The following is an 11,361-nucleotide window of genomic DNA, read 5'->3' on the forward strand; positions in this document are numbered from 1 at the left end:
TCCTGCACCACCCTGTACACCCCTGCTTTGTGATGTGTAGGAGTATCGTCAGTACCCACGTGTAGCTGTTGGTGCCACTCCTTTACTACCCCTTGAGGCGGGGAAGTGCTGGTGATAGGTGGGGAGACTGAGGGACTGGCTTCGTGATTGGTGTGCGGATCCAGGGTGAGCAGCTTGGCAATGGTGGCATACCGGGGAAGCCTGACTTCTTCCTCCCCATAGTTCAACACCCTCACAGGCACTCTTCCTTTTTTTACGTCCACCACCCCTCGGGCGGCCATTACAGTGGGCCAGTGCTCGGAGGGTATGGGCTCCATCATGGCAGGGTAGTCACGCCGCTGAGGCCCTACTGCTGCCCTACACCAAATCATCATCTCACTCCTAGGGGGCACAGTCAATGGAGCAACATCCATCACTCTCACTCCACCAATCTCCCGTCCTGTTGAGCTTACATGCTGGCGGTACATCAGAGCTCGGATCTCACGCTGCACAGCTCTCTGCCGGCTTCCCGCTGCTGTGGCGGCTAGCTGTTGCAATAAGGTCAACACATCAGCCATGCAGTGCTCCATCACATTGGTTCCCAGCACTATCTTCGGGTTATGATCACTGGGTTCATTCATGATCACAATCATACCCTGGTGTTGCAGTTCAGCTTGCCCCACTGTCATAGCCACTTGTTTATACCCCACCTGGGTCAATGGGAGTCCATTAGCAACAATTAGCGTTATGCTATTATCTGGGGGTGCCAGCTCGTCTATTCCCCAATACCGCTGGTACAACATGTATGGTATGGTGGTTACCTGTGATCCAGTGTCCAAGAGGGCCATCACTGGTATGCCGTCCACAGCCACGGGGATGATGGGGCGGGCCCCGATATATCAGTCCCGCCAGTCCGGGGGGCCACGATGTTCTACTCCTGAGGATTGGCCCGGGGGCCCCATGGGTTGCTCGTTTAACGGGCATTGTCGGAAGTAATGACCAGGCTTACGGCACTTATAGCAGAATGGAGGTCTGCTCCGCGGGTTATTAGCACTTCTCCGCTGCATCCAGGGAACATCCTCGGGGCTGTCAGCAAGCTGTATCTGTGCTGGAGGCTGAGATCTGGTCAAAGGTTGTAGTGCAGCAAGGATCTTGGCGAGGTCTCTGTCCATGCGACGGACCTGAGCTGCCAGTTCTTCCACTGTGCTGCTTGAGGTTGCAGGTATTGGAGAGGTTGGTAGGGCAGGGGCTGCCACAACGGGGGCCGTCTCAACGGGCCACGGGGCTCGCTCTAGGACTTCTGCAGCTGGGGGCTGTAGTGCTTTAATGGCCCGTTCCTTTAACACAGCAAAGTCCACATCAGGGTGTTCCAGGGCCCACAGCCGCAGTTGCTTGCGGTCCTCAGGGGATCTCATCCCCTACACAAATTGCTCTACTAACATCTTGTTGCTATTCGCCTCATTGATTGGATTCACCCGCTTTAGCGTGCGGAGGGCGGTCTGCAGACGTAAAGCATAGTCCCGAATGCTATCTACAGCCCGTTGCCGGCACTGGTAAAACTGCATCCTCAGCTCAGCTTCAGTCCGGGTCTCAAAGGCAGTCTGTAGCTTCTCAAAGATGGTGGCTACAGAGAGCCGGTCCCCCTCGGCCCAGGTCTCCGCCTCCTGCTCAGCCGTGCCGGTTAACTGGCCCAGCACTACCGCCGCACGTTGCTTATCGGTCAGGGGGTACAGTTCTAGCAACGGGTTAAGCTTTTTCCGGAAGACCTGTAAAGCATCAGGTTTCCCGTCATACTGCGGTAGCCAGGTAGCTCCGGGCGCATAGGGCAAAGAGAACGGCATCACCTGAGCGAGCGCGGGGGCCGCGGCACCTCCCGCTAGCGCAACCGGGGCCTGGGCAGGCCCATTCCCATCCGCGGGTGCCACTGCGGCTGCGACCGCCGCTCCTCCAGCGGCTCCGTCGGGCGCAGACATCTTGTTTCCGTCCCCCTTAGCTCTTTCCGGCCCCTCCTCTCTTGGGGCGGAGTTTTGGCCTTCGCGCCTCTGCTACTCGAGAAGACGCTCAAGCGGGAACTTTTCGCGCCAAAGATGGCGACTTCTGAAATTTTTCGGCCGGATACCTCCGGCGGTTACAAGGCGCACCTCTACCCAACGGCAGAGCAGTAAGATCCTGTTCGTGACGCCAAGTTGTCGCGGGCGGGGAGGAGGGTGTCAGCACTGCGCTCCCCCCTCTGCTCGGGTCCGGCTGCTGCTGCTCAGTGGTGGCTCGAGCGGTGGCCCGGATCCCGGGGGTTCTCGAGCGGCACTTCTCGCCCGTGAGTGAAAGGGGATTGGGTTTTGGGATATAGTCTATTGTCCGTGACGCCACCCACGGTTGTGGTGATCTGTTAGCACCACCGCTGCTCGGTGTGGGGATCCGGGAGTGATGGTGTGAAGCAGCAAGTTGTTGTGTTGCCCCTCCGTGGGTAGGGGTTGGTGATCCCGGGGCCCAGTGTTGAGGTGGGTAGATGCAGGGCTTGGTGGGCGCAGGGACGCGGGGGCAAGCGCTGTGCCTTGCGGCACTGTGGTACTCACTCAGCCTGAGACGTGGACACAGTTCTCGGTAAAACACACGGCTGGAAAGACGGTTCCCACGGACGGCTGCACTTGCTTTCCCCAGTAGGTGACGGTGATGTCCCTTTTCCTGCACCTAATGTTGTTGATGGTCTCGATGGGTTCCCACCGGTAACCCGCTCCCCGGCTTCAAGCTGGACCGGAGGAGCTCTACTCTTTGCCCGCAGGCGCTGGCCCTTAGAAACTGGTGCCCTGGCGGTGGCGGTATCTCTACTGTAATGGTTGGGCTGTTGCCTTCAATCGGGACTTCGTTGTTGGGAGACAGACGTCCCCTTCACTGACGGATTTGACAAATTATGGCGACTCCTAGCCTTGCCGGGGTCCGAGAGGCCCCTGCCCTGGTGCTGACTGTCCTTTGTACACTGCTCCAGACCGCCGGGCCACCACCCGTCCGCGGTCCTTCCAGGAACTTCCAAACGGTCACCCCTCCGGACAATCACCGCCGTTGCTGACCTTGCTGACTCTGTCCTGCACACAGCTGGACCAACTTCAGGCTTTTCTACTCTCACTTTTACTCTTTTCTTCTTTGCTCCACTACTACTTCACTTTCACTTCACTGTTTACTCCTTCCTCACTCAAGCTCTCCCTGAGCTAGACTGCCTGGTTCCTCCCGCCTCCAGGGCTGTGTACTCCTCGGTGGGCGGAGCCAACCGCCTGGCCCACCCCCTGGTGTGAACATCAGCCCCTGGAGGAAGGCAACAAGGATTTTAGTTAGCTGTGATGTTCCTAACTGGGGTGTAGGGTGTGGTGGTGTAATGACCTGTGACCCCTGGCTTGCCCAGGGCGTCACACCCGCACTACACATGGTGGAGAGATAGCGACAGACCCCGCACTACACATGGGGGAGAGAGAGCGACAGAACCCGCACTACACATGGGGTAGAGAGAGCGCACAGACCCCGCACTACACATGGGAGAGAGAGAGAAACAGACCCCCGCACTACACATTGGGTTGGAGAGAGAGAGAGCGACAGAGCCCGCACTACACATGGGGGGGGAGAGAGAGCGACAGAGCCCACACTACACATGAGGGAGAGAGAGCGACAGATCCCGCACTACACATGGTGGAGAGAAAGATCGACAGACCCCGCAGTACACATGGGGGGGGGAGAGAGAGCGACAGACCCCGCACTACACATGTGGCGCCCTGGACAAGCCAGGTCGTCACAGGTACTACAACAACACACCCCACACCCCGGCTAGGCACACCGAAGTCAGACAAAAACTCTTGTTGCCTTCCTCCAGGGGCTGATGTCCACACCAGGGGGTGGAGCCAGGTGGTTGGCCCCACCCGCCGAGGAGTTCACAGTCCTGGAGGCGGGAAAAGGAAGGTCAGATCAGTATTGAGGGTGAAAGAGTGAAGTAGGAGAGGAGCAGACTGACCGTGTCTGGGTACGTGGCCCGGGCACATACAGCAAGGTTGGCAGACGGTGGTGACAGTCTGCAGGAGAGGCCGATTGGAGTGAACCGTAAGGACCGGGGACGGGCGGTGGCCCGCCGGTACCAGACTGGGGAACGAAGAGAAGCCAGCACCGTTCGGCAGGGCCTACGGACCCTGACCAGGCTTGGAGTCGCCGTAAAACCGGTCAAATCCGTTAGCGAAGGGAACCTCCTGGGTTTCCCAGCAGTCAAGACCCGATAGAAGGCAACAGCTCACACCATGAAGGGAAATACAGTCACCGCCAAGGCTACAGTTCCCAGGGCCAGAGCCTGCGGGCAAAAGGGGCTCCCTCAGCATCCATCTAAGCTGGGAGCGGGTTACTGGTGGGAAGCCATCAGTACCAAAAACATACTAAAGGTGCAGGGAAAGACAGTTACCATCAACCTACCGGGAGCAGAAACCACCGCAGCCGTCAGTGGGACCCGTCCATCCAGCCGTGTGTTTTACCAAGGACTTTGCATTCGTCATTGGTGAGTGAGTACCACTGCGCCGTGCGGCACCGCGCTGCCCCTGCGACCCTGCACCTCGCCAGGTCCCGTAACCCACCTGCCACATCCCTCCCTCACCGGGCCCCGGGACAACCAACCCCCCTACCCACGGAGGGAAAACAACAACTACGCTGCTCCCTGTCATCGCTCCCGGGATCCCAGTCCAGAGCAGCGGTGGTGTCACAACCTCATCACAATCGTGGGTGGCGTCACGGACAATAAATCCCCAAAACCATTCCCCTTTTCACTCACGGGCGAGGAGCGCTGCTCGAGTCCCCGGGATCCGGCCCACCGCTCGAGCCACCGAGCAGCAAGCGAAGCAGCAGCAGTGCCGGACCCGAGCGTGGTGAGCGCAGCGTCCTCCTCCCCGCCCGCGACAACTTGGTGTCACTAACAGGATCTTACCGCTCTGCTGTCTGGCAGAGGTGCGCCTTGTGACCGCCGGAGGTGTCCGGCCGAAAATTTTGCAAAGCCGCCATTTTGGGCGCGAAAAGTCCCCGCTCGAGCGTCTCGTCGAGCAGTGGAGGCGCGAAAGCCGAAACCCCGCCCCTGTAGAGGAGGAGCCGGAAAAAGACTAAGGGGGACGGATGGCGTCTGGCCGCATGTAGCTCGTGGCTATAAAAGCAGGGACGTCGGGACTCTGCAGCGATCTTCTGGTTCCTGGAAAATACCGCTACCAACATGTCTGCCCCGTCCAACTACGCAGAGGTTACGGAACCGGTTCCCGGATCAGCGGCATGGCTCAGGGCCCGAACGGCGGGATCTGCCGGCGCTACCGGAGTCAGATATGTCTGCTGATGGAGCAGTGGACCGAGGAGGTGGAGAAGGTAGCTGCGGTCGCCCGGGTGTACGGAATGGAGGCCATGATGGAGGAGCTGGTGAGTGACCCACGCCCACGGCCGCTGCGGCTGAGGGACCCGGTCTACCTCTGGCCCCCATGCCGCCTCCGTCTTCCCTGCCCGTGCGTCCCGCTGCTGCTGGTCCATCTGGCGCACACCCCCTCGTAGCGGTAGCCGAAAGAGTGGCGAGCCCGGAGACTGCGGCAGCTGGCGGCAACCCGCCTGGCGCAGGGACGGATGATAGTGACTCCGGGCCTGACACAGAGCCCGTTTCGGAGAAGGACGAAGGAGTCGTCTCCCTGTATGGCATGGAGGCCACTTACATCCCCCGGAGCGGAAACAACGGATACCGGGCAGCCCTTCCTCGTCGCGCCTGCTATGCACTGGAGGGGCTGTTGCCCATGATCTTCCACCCAGGGCCGGGGGAGGAGGACGAGAATGAGCAGTGATGGCAGCGGAGCCCCGCTGCAAGTTGTCCCCGTTGGGACCACCAGTTTAAAAGTTTGAATGATAAGCAAAGAATGAATCAACCGAAGAAATTACCTGATTGGCACCGTGATTGAACCGGCCGTTGCCGGCAACTAGTCCCCGTAGGAACTTTCTGCAACCGTTTGCATAGGAACTGCTACGGACAAGCCCGAGAACTTGCAGGGCAACCACAAACTTGTGGCATGTAAATAAAAATGTCTGGCTTATACCGTTACCGCCTCCGGAGAGGCAGATTTGGAGGAAGGGTGTTGTGAATGTTAGTTATGTTTTGGCTGCTGGGAGGCTCCCTCTGGTGGCCAGGAATGGTTTGGACTTGGACCAGGTGTGTTGTGCAGTGGGTGTTTCCTTTGCTAACTCTGCTTATTTAATCCTGGTCTGATTGCAGGCTGTTGCCGGATGTCAGTTGTTCTTTGTATCTCCAGCCTGCTTTATCCTGCTCTACACCACATCCTCCCCAGATAAGTGCTTGCTCTTTATTTATTGTCTGGATCTTTTGCTTATCTGGGTTTGTCTTTTGCTGTGGTTGGTTTCAGGTTATTTGCTTGTAGGGATTTTCACCCTCAGTGGATTGTTGGGGAACTCCCTGCAGTCCTGTGTGGAGTATAGCTCCTTTGGGTCCATGTGTTTGTGGCTTGTTGACTTTGTTATGATTCTTGTTTTCTGTTCATTGGTATGACAAGGGCACCTGGTATAGGACAGAGTTCAGATCTAGTGATCTGAGGGCCTTTTTGTACTATCAGGAAGTTGGTATTTTGCAGGGTTTTTCTCTGGCCACCATCAGTCCCTTTCCTGTCCTTTCCTATTTTAGTCAGCGGGGGCCTCACATTTTGCTAATCCTGTAATCTTGTAATCTATCTGTGTATTGTGTTTTTCCTATATCACCGCAGTCTTTGAATGTGGGGGCTTTCTATTCTTTATCTATTTTTCTGAGGCAGAGAGTTATTCATCTTTCCTACCTTTAGGATAGCTAGTTCTCCGGCTGGGTTCGCGGTGCACAGGATGTTAGTTCACCCCTCGGCTACTTCTAGTTGTGATGGTTAGTAAGGGGATGGCGGCCAGATTAGTTGCCAATGCTCTTGTCACCTTTTGCCAATGATTTGTGGTGGTCTTCCATGGTTCCGGATCATAACAGATGGGCCTGGAGAAAAGGGATGGCCCAGGCCCGCCACTACCGTAACCGGTGGCGATCCTCCGGGGGTTCAGGGGTCCCCATGGACGCGGGTCCCCTGAAAGAGACCGTACCCACTCGGGCAACTTAGTTCAGGACTGGGGTCAAGGGGTGTTGCCCACTTCTTAGGGGCAGCATCAGGGCCAGGTTGTTTGAGTGGGAGAAGAGCGGAAGCCGTAACCGTTTTAATAAAAATAGACAACCGTTAAGTAACGTTTAAGAATGTGCCTCCCGTTGTGGGATGATTGATGAAAAATGCTTGTTGTTACACATGTTTTACTCTTTTACAGTTAAGAAAAATAAAACCGGTGATGGACGGGCAGCCCGCGGACGTTCTGCATTTTACTAAGGGGGAATGTGGCACCCTGGACAAGCCAGGTCGTCACAGGTACTACAACAACACACCCCACACCCCGGCTAGGCACACTGAAGTCAGACAAAACCTTTGTTGCCTCCCTCCAAGGGCTGATGTCCACACCAGGGGGTGGAGCCAGGCGTTTGGCCCCACCCGCCGAGGAGTTCACAGTCCTGGAGGCGGGAAAAGGAAAGTCAGATCAGTATTGAGGGTGAAAGAGTGAAGTAGTAGAGGAGCAGACTGACCATGTCCGGGTACGTGGCCCCGGCGCATACAGCAAGGTTGGCAGACGGTGGTGATAGTCTGCAGGAGAGGCCAATTGGAGTGAACCGTAAGGACCAAGGACGGGCGGTGGCCCGCCGGTACCGGACCGGGGAACGAAGAGAAGCCAGCACCGTTCGGTAGGGCCTACGGACCCCGACCAGACTTGGAGTCGCCGTAAAACCGGTCAAATCCATTAGCGAAGGGAACCTCCTGGGTTTCTCAGCAGTCAAGACCCGATAGAAGGCAACAGCTCACACCGTGAAGGGAAATACAGTCACCGCCAAGGCTACAGTTCCCAGGGCCAGAGCCTGCGGGCAAAAGGGGCTCCCTCAGCATCCATCTAAGCTGGGGAGCGGGTTAACTGTGGGAAGCCATCAGTACCAAGAACATACTAAAGGTGCAGGGAAAGACAGTTACCATCAACCTACCTACTAGCAGAAACCACCGCAGCCGTCAGTGGGACCCGTCTATCCAGCCGTGTGTTTTACCAAGGACTTTGCATTCGTCATTGGCTGAGTGAGTACCACTGCGCCGTGCGGCACCGCGCTGCCCCTGCGACCCTGCACCTAGCCAGGTCCCGTAACCCACCTGCCACATCCCTCCCTCACCGGGCCCACCAACCCCCTACCCACGGAGGGGAAAACAACTACGCTGCTCCCTGTCATCGCTCCCGGGATCCCCGTCCAGAGCAGCGGTGGTGTCACAACCTCACCACAACCGTGGGTGGCGTCACGGACAATAAATCCCCAAAACCATTCCCCTTTTCACTCACGGGCGAGGAGGGCCGCTCGAGTCCCCGGGATACGGCCCACCACTCGAGCCACCGAGCAGCAAGCGAAGCAGCAGCAGTGCCGGACCCGAGCGTGGTGAGCGCAGCGTCCTCCTCCCCGCCCACGACACACATGGGGGAGAGAGAGCGACAGACCCCGCACTACACATGGGGGAGAGAGAGCGACAGACCCCACACTACATATGGGGGAGAGAGAGCGACAGACCCCGCACTACATATGGGGAAGAGAGAGCGACAGACCCCGCACTACCCATGAGGGAGAGAGAGCGACAGACACCGCACTACACGTGGGGGGGAGAGAGAGCGACAGACCCCGCACTACACGTGGGGGGGGAGAGAGCGACAGACCCCGCACTACACGTGGGGGGGGGGGAGAGCGACAGACCCCGCACTACACGTGGGGGGGGAGAGAGCGACAGACCCCGCACTACACGTGGGGGGGAGAGAGCGACAGACCCCGCACTACACGTGGAGGGGAGAGAGCGACAGACCCCGCATTACACGTGGGGGGGAGAGCGACAGACTCCGCACTACACGTGGGGGAGAGAGAGCAACAGACTCCGCACTACACGTGGGGGAGAGAGAGCGACAAACTCCGCACTACCCATGAGGGAGAGAGAGCGACAGACACCGCACTACATGTGGGGGGGAGCGACAGACGCCGCACTACACGTGGGGGGGGAGAGACAGACCTTGCACTACACGTGGGGGAGAGAGAGCAACAGACCCCGCACTACACGTGGGGGGAGAGAGAGCGACAGACCCCGCACTACACGAGGAGGAGAGAGAGCGACAGACCCCGCACTACACATGGGGGGGAGAGTGACAGACCCCGCACTACATGTGCGGCGGAGAAACGACAGACCTCGCACTACACGTGGGGGACAGTCGACAGACCTCGCACTACACGTGGGGGAGAGAGCGACAGACTCCGCACTACACATGAGGGAGAGAGAGCGACAGACCCCGCACTACACATGGGGGGAGAGAGCGACAGACCTTGTACTACATGTGGGGGAGAGGGAGCGACAAACCTCGCATTACACCTGGGGGAGAGAGAGCGACAGACCTCGCACTACACGTGGGGGGGGGGGAGAGCGACAGAGCCCGCACTATAGGTGCGGGGGAGAGACGACAGACCTCGCACTACACGTGGGGGAGAGACGACAGACCTCGCATTACACGTGGAGGAGAGAGCGACAGGCCACGCACTACACGTGGGGGAGAGAGAGCGACAGACCCCGCACTACACATGGGGGAGAGGATGAGCGACAGACCCCGCACTACACATGGGGGAGTGAGAGCGATAGGCCACGCACTACACATGGAGGAGAGAGAGCGACAGGCCACGCACTTGTGTCGCCCTGGACAAGTCAGGGGACACAGGTAATAACACACACACCCCCACCCCTAGCAGTTCACACAGACAACCCCAGTGAGACCTGGTTTCTTCCTTGGGCTCAGACAGACACACCAGGTGGGCGGAGTCAGGAGATGGAGACGCCCACCGAGCAGTTTAGCTGGTCTGAGGGAGGAAGCAGGCCCAGACAAGTTCAGGAGTGAAGGAGAGAGGAAGTCTGCAGAGAGGCAGACGCAGACTGGGGCCTAGGTTGGAGCCTAGTGCCCCTGTGCAGAAAGTCAGGCAGACGGTAGTGGCCGTCTGCAGGGAGCCGGGGAGCCAGTTGGTGGAACCGCAGGTAGCCGCGGCTGGGCGGTGGCCCCCCCGGTACTGAATCGGGGAGCCAGCTGGAAACCGGAGAGCAGGAAGAGTGTGCACGGAGGCGAAGGAAAGGACTTACACTAACAACCTGGGGTCAGGGGAAAAACACCGCAGCCGCCTGTGGGACCCGTCCATCCAGCCGTTTGTTTCAGCAGAGACTCTGTGTGCTTCATTGGGCTGAGTGAGTACCACCGTGCCGTGCGGCACAGCGCTGTCCCCGCGCCCCTGCACCTCTACAGGCCCCATACCCGCCTGTCCACCATCCAACCCCATCACTGGGCCCCGGGATCACCAACCCCTACCCACGGAGGGGCAACACAACAACTGGCTGCTCCACACCATCACTCCCGGGATCCCCAGCCAGAGCAGCGGTGGTGTACACTCAATCACCACAACCGTGGGTGGCGTCACGGACAATAAACAATCCCCACACCCAAACCCTCTTTCACTCACGGGCGAGGAGCGCCGCTAGAGTCCCCGGGATCCGGCCCATCGCTCGAGCCACCGAGCAGCAGCAGGCCACGGCAGCAGCGGCAGCCGGACCCGAGCAGTGGGAGAGCGCGGCGTCCCCTCCTCCGCCCGCGACACACTACACATGGAGGAGAGAGAGCGACAGACCCCGCACTACACATGGGGGAGAGGATGAGAGACAGACCCCGCACTACACATGGGGGAGAGAGCGACAGACCCCGCACTACACATGGAGGAAATCATCTCATCCTCTTCACAATAAAGGATATTCTGTTGTTTTCTTTTCTAAATATTTTCTAATAACTAAAGATATTAAACCTGAGTCTGGAAATAATCTTCCATCTTACTGGAGATGTGAGAGGTTCTGATGTCATCACATTACATCATTATCTATGGGAATAACAGAGGATATGACCGGGGAAGTGAGAGGTTCTGATGTCATCACATTACATCATTATCTATGGGAATAACAGAGGATATGACCGGGGAGGTGAGAGGCTCTGATGTCATCACATTACATCATTCTCTATGGGAATAACAGAGGATATGACCGGGGAGGTGAGAGGTTCTGATGTCATCACATTACATCATTATCTATGGGAATAACAGAGGATATGACCGGGGAGGTGAGAGGTTCTGATGTCATCACAATACATCATTATCTATGGGGATAACAGAGGATATGACCGGGGAGGTGAGAGGCTCTGATGTCATCACATTACATCATTATCTATGGGGATAACAGA

This window comes from Anomaloglossus baeobatrachus, chromosome 1 (assembly GCF_048569485.1).
Source record: "Anomaloglossus baeobatrachus isolate aAnoBae1 chromosome 1, aAnoBae1.hap1, whole genome shotgun sequence".
In the NCBI taxonomy this organism is placed as follows: Eukaryota; Metazoa; Chordata; class Amphibia; order Anura; family Aromobatidae; genus Anomaloglossus; species Anomaloglossus baeobatrachus.